Source organism: Entelurus aequoreus, linkage group LG16 (genome assembly GCF_033978785.1).
Source record: "Entelurus aequoreus isolate RoL-2023_Sb linkage group LG16, RoL_Eaeq_v1.1, whole genome shotgun sequence".
NCBI classification, from domain to species: domain Eukaryota; kingdom Metazoa; phylum Chordata; class Actinopteri; order Syngnathiformes; family Syngnathidae; genus Entelurus; species Entelurus aequoreus.
Genome location: NC_084746.1, coordinates 11724711 through 11730710, shown reverse-complemented (window position 1 = coordinate 11730710; position 6000 = coordinate 11724711). Strand labels below are relative to the sequence as shown.

Sequence of the window (6000 nt, the reverse complement as noted above, 5' to 3'; positions counted from 1 at the left end):
CCGATAATGGCTTTTTGCCGATATCCGATATTCCGATATTGTCCAAATCTTAATTACTGATACCGATATCAACCGATACCGATATATACAGTCGTGGAATTAACACATTATGCCTAATTTAGACAACCAGGTATGGTGAAGATAAGGTCCTTTTTTTTGAAAATTAATCAAAATAAGATAAATAAATTAAAAACATTTTTTTGCATAAAAAAGAAAGTAAAAAAATATAAAAACAGTTACATAGAAACTAATAATTAATGAAAATTAGTCAAATTAAGTGTTAAATGTTAGTACTATTAGTGGACCAGCAGCACGCACAATCATGTGTGCTTACGGACTGTATCCCTTGCAGACTGTATTGATATATATTGATACATAATGTAGGAAGCAGAATATTAATAACAGAAAGAAACAACCCTTTTGTGTGAATGAGGAGGGAGTTTTTTGGGTTGGTGCACTAATTGTAAGTGTATCTTGTGTTTTTTATGTTGATTAAAAAAAACCCAAAAAAACCCAATACTGATAATTTCCGATATCACATTTTAAAGCATTTATCGGACATCTCTAATAAGAGTTGTAGAAATTATTGTAAACTCAGGACAGCCAAGACAGCCATGACATCATGTTCTTTACGAGTGTATGTACACTTTTGACCACGACTGTAATTGTCCTAACAGGCATAATCTAATTAAAAACAAATAAATATTGCAGCTTATCGCATCCCAGGCCTGGGTGCGGTCTTACTCGCCGTTGCAACCGCGCCTTTTCCTGCCCGTGCGCGCGCACGTCAGTCAGGTCAGCTGACATATCAGCGGGCACGAGCAGGAGGAAGAAGCCCCGACGAGCGGCCGCGAGCACCGGAGGGGACGTACGCCTACTCGCCTACAAGCCACAGCGGAGGCCGAGCCGGGGGACTGCTGGTGGAACGTGGGGTGAGTTCAACACCGTCGAAAATGGCGAAGACGTCCGAGGGGAGAAATGAGGCCACCTACGCCGCACACGGGTTGTTTATACCCGGGCTAAAACGTTCCATTCTCGGGTCGTGCTAATGTTAGCTGCCGCTAGCTGGCAACAAGCTAGTGTTAACATAGCGTGATAACGGAACTGCGGAGGTTTTTCCCTTTCAAATTAAAAGTTTACAACGTCGAACATATACATATATATATATTGATTATTCGAACATTGGTGGATGCAGCCTTGTGTTGACATTTTATATTGCTGCATGCTCATATGTAGTGTTTAAAGCACGACACGACGGTTGCGCTTCTGACGGCTTTTATTTAATCGGTACCGGAAATGTAGCAGCTGTACAACATGGCGAGTTTGGCGGCGGAAATTAGCCAGCTAACGCCACATCTCAATCGCGGGCTAGTCTCATCCATCAGTTAGTTGAAGGTCAGGCCTGCTGGTGTTTATCGAGCCTCTTCCCGTCAAATATAGTGAATGTAGCCGCGTTGGAAAATGAGGACAAATGTGCAACATTTATGAATGCTAAGGAAAAAAAAAACGGGCCCGAACGAGCAGACATCTTGACGTGGGCTGATTGGAAACGCGCTCAAGTCGGCTCGTGACAATTCCACGGCTTGTGTGTCGGTCACGACGCGGAGATCTCCCGCTTCCTTTTGACGCCGTGTCGGTGTTTGGTTAACCGTCGCGTGTTTTACTCGTTACGTCCTTCAACTTGGGCGTTCCAGAAGCTTCAATCACGACTGATGATGCAAGCTCCTACCACATATGCACGTTGACAGAATCTGCAAATGCCATCATGTTTGTCGTTTTAAATAATTAGTCTAATATAAGAAATATAAAAACAAGGTACTTAGTATACATGTAGGAAAGAATACTACAGTCAATTTAGGGCTGGGAGATGTGGTCTTTTATTAATACCTGGATATTTTTAGGCCATGTCACGATACACCATATATATCTCCATTATTTGCCTTAGCCTTGAATGAACACTTGATGCATATAATCACAGCAGTATGATGATTCTATGTGTCTACATTAAAACATTCTTCTTCATACTGCATTAAAGGCCTACTGAAATGAATTTTTTTTATTTAAACGGGGATAGCAGATCTATTCTATGTGTCATACTTGATCATTTCGCGATATTGCCATATTTTTGCTGAAAGGATTTAGTATAGAACAACGACGATAAAGATTGCAACTTTTGGTATCTGATAAAAAAAAGGCTTGCACCTACCGGAAGTAGCGTGACGTAGTCAGTTGAACATATACGCAAAGTTCCCTATTGTTTACAATGATGGCCGCATGAAGTGAGAGAGATTCGGACCGAGAAAGCGACAATTTCCCCATTAATTTGAGCGAGGATGAAAGATTTGTGGATGAGTAAAGTGCAAGTGAAGGACTAGTGGGGAGTTGAAGCTATTCAGATAGGGAAGATGCTGTGAGAGCCGGGGGTGACCTGATATTCAGCTGGGAATGACTACAACAGTAAATAAACACAAGACATATATATACTCTATTAGCCACAACACAACCAGGCTTATATTTAATATGCCACAAATTAATCCTGCATAATAACACCTGCGTGTTTGTTATGCTAGCTCCTAGCTCCTCTGCTAGCTCCTAGCTCCATAGAACACGCCAATACAATTCAAACACCTGATCAACACACACAATCACTCAGCCCAAAAGACCGTTCACCTAACCCAAGGTTCATAAAGCTTATATATTTTTAAAAAGTTACGTACGTGACGCGCACGTACGGTACGGTACGTGTTATGCTAGCTCCTAGCTCCTCTGCTAGCTCCTAGCTCCATAGAACACGCCAATACAATTCAAACACATGATCAACACACACAATCACTCAGCCCAAAAGACCGTTCACCTAACCCAAGGTTCATAAAGCTTATATATTTTAAAAAAGTTACGTACATACGCAAAAAAAAAGCCAAAGCTGCATACTCACAGTAGCACGTCTGCGTCTTTGTCATCCAAATCAAAGTAATCCTGGTAAGAGTCTGTGTTGTCCCAGTTCTCTACAGGCGTCTGTGTATCCAAATCAAAAGTCCTCCTGGTTAGAGTCTCTGTTATCCGAGTTCTTCCATCTTGACTGCATCTTTCGGGAATGTAAACAAAGAAGCGCCGGCTGTGTACTGTTGTGGCTGACTACGTTCGAAAAATACGTCCATTTCGCACCGACAACTTTCTTCTTTGCTTGCTCGGCTTCCTTCTCTATAATGCAATGAACATGATTGAAACAGATTCACGAACACAGATGTCCAGAATACTGTGGAATTATGAAATGAAAACAGAGCTTTTTCGTATCGGCTTCAATGTGGAAGGCATACCCGTGTTCGCCGGGCTACGTCACACGCATACGTCATCCTCAGAGGCGTTTCGAACCGGAAGTTTAGCGGCAAATTTAAAATGTCACTTTATAAGTTAACCCGGCCGTATTGGCATGTGTTATAATGTTAAGATTTCATCATTGATATATAAACTATCAGACTGCGTGGTCGGTAGTAGTGGGTTTCAGTAGGCCTTTAAAGGCCTACTGAAATGAAATGTTGTTATTTAAACGGGGATAGCAGATCCATTCTATGTGTCATACTTGATCATTTTGCGATATTGCCATATTTTTGCTGAAAAGATTTAGTAGAGAACATCGACGATAAAGTTCGCAACTTTTGGTCGCTGATAAAAAAGCCTTGCCTGTACCGGAAGTAGCGTAACGTCGCAGGTTGAAAGGCTCCTCACATTTCCCCATTGTTTACACCAGCAGCGAGAGCAATTCGGACCGAGAAAGCGACGATTACCCCATTAATTTGAGCGAGGATGAAGGATTCGTGGATGAGGAACGTGAGAGTGAAGGACTAGAGTGCAGTGCAGGACGTATCTTTTTCGCTCTGACCGTAACTTAGGTACAAGGGTTCATTGGATTCCACACTTTCTCCTTTTTCTATTGTGGATCACGGATTTGTATTTTAAACCACCTCGGATACTATATCCTCTTGAAAATGAGTCGAAAACGCGAAATGGACATTCACAGTGACTTTTATCTCCACGACAATACATCGGCGAAGCACTTTAGCTACGGAGCTAACGTGATAACATCGTGCTTAAATGCAGATAGAAACAAAAGAAATAAGCCCCTGACTGGAAGGATAGACAGAAGATCAACAATACTACCAAACACTGGACCTGTAACCACACGGTTAATGCTGTACCGCCTGGCGAAGCCTAGCAATGCTGTTGCTAACGACGCCATTGAAGCTAACTTAGCTACGGGACCTCGACAGAGCTATGCTAAAAACATTAGCTCTCCACCTACGCCAGCCCTCATCTGCTCATCAACACCCGTGCTCACCTGCGTTCCAGCGATCGACGGCGTGACGAAGGACTTCACCCAATCATCGATGCGGTCGGCGGCTAGCGTCGGATAGCGCGTCTGCTATCCAACTCAAAGTCCTCCTGGTTGTGGTGCTGCAGCCAGCCGCAAATACACCAATCCCACCTACAACTTTCTTCTTTGCAGTCTTCATTGTTCATTAAACAAATTGCAAAAGATTCACCAACACAGATGTCCAGAATACTGTGGAATTTTGCGATGAGAACAGAGCTGTTTGTATTGTGATACAATGTGTCCGAATACTTCCGTTTCAACCATTGACGTCACGCGCAAACGTCATCATACATAGACGTTTTCAACCGGAAGTTTCCCGGTAAATTTAAAATGTCACTTTATAAGTTAACCCGGCCAAATTGGCATGTGTTGCAATGTTAAGATTTCATCATTGATATATAAACTATCAGACTGCATGGTCGGTAGTAGTGGCTTTCAGTAGGCCTTTAATATATGCTGCTTTTAAACTTTCATGCAGAGAGGGAAATCACAACTAAGTCAATTGACCAAAAGTGTATTTATTAAACAGTTATTAAGCAGTGGCACAAACATTAATGTCATTTCCAAAACAGAAAGTGCAAGATTGTCAGAGACATTTTAAAACAAGCTATTAGTGCACTTTTGTGCATGATGTCACTAAGATGACATATCAAAACACTAAATTAAAGTGCACTTTTTGTACGGAATGCCACTACAATAGTTTAAAGGCCTACTGAAATGCGATTTTCTTATTCAAACGGGGATAGCAGATCCATTCTATGTGTCATACTTGATCATTTCGCGATATTGCCATATTTTTGCTGCAAGGATTTAGTAGAGAACATTGACGATAAAGTTCGCAACTTTTGGTCGCTGATAAAAAAAGCCTTGCCTGTACCGGAAGTAGCAGACGATATGCACGTGACGTCACAGGTTGTGGAGCTCTTCACATCTGTACATTGTCTACAATCATGGCCACCAGCAGCGAGAGCGATTCGGACCGAGAAAGCGACGATTTCCCAATTAATTTGAGCGAGGATGAAAGATTCGTGGATGAGGAAAGTGAGAGTGAAGGACTAGAGGGCAAAGGAAGTGATTCAGATAGGGAAGATGCTGTGAGAGGCGGGTGGGACCTGATATTCAGCTGGGAATGACTAAAACAGTAAATAAACACAAGACATATATTTACTCTATTAGCCACAACACAACCAGGCTTATATTTAATATGCCACAAATTAATCTCGCATAACAAACACCTCTCCCCTCCCGTCCATATAACCCACCAATACAACTCAAACACCCGCACAACACACTCAATCCCACAGCCCAAAGTACCGTTCACCTCCGCAAAGTTCATACAGCACATATATTTCCCCAAAGTCCCCAAAGTTACGTACGTGGCACGCACGTACGGGCAAGCGATCAAATGTTTGGAAGCCGCAGCTGCGTACTCACGGTACCGCGTCTGCGTATCCAACTCAAAGTCCTCCTGGTAAGAGTCTCTGTTGTCCCAGTTCTCCACAGGCCAATGGTAAAGCTTGACTGTCATCTTTCGGGAATGTAAACAATGAAACATCGGCTACGTGTTTGTGTTGCTGCAGCCGGCCGAAATACACCGCTTCCCACCTACAGCTTTCTTCTTTGCTGTC

General features: G+C 42.6%; 1 protein-coding gene across 1 annotated transcript in view; it reads left to right on the top strand.

Moving 5' to 3' along the window:
* The first annotated feature begins 766 nt into the window (after positions 1-766).
* LOC133630602 (AP-2 complex subunit mu-A-like) overlaps positions 767-6000 on the top strand; it is a 49640-nt gene continuing 44406 nt past the window's right edge. The window contains exon 1 of the mRNA XM_062022186.1: positions 767-932. The gene's annotated coding sequence lies outside the window, so the exon portion shown is untranslated. The remainder of the gene's footprint in view (positions 933-6000) is intronic.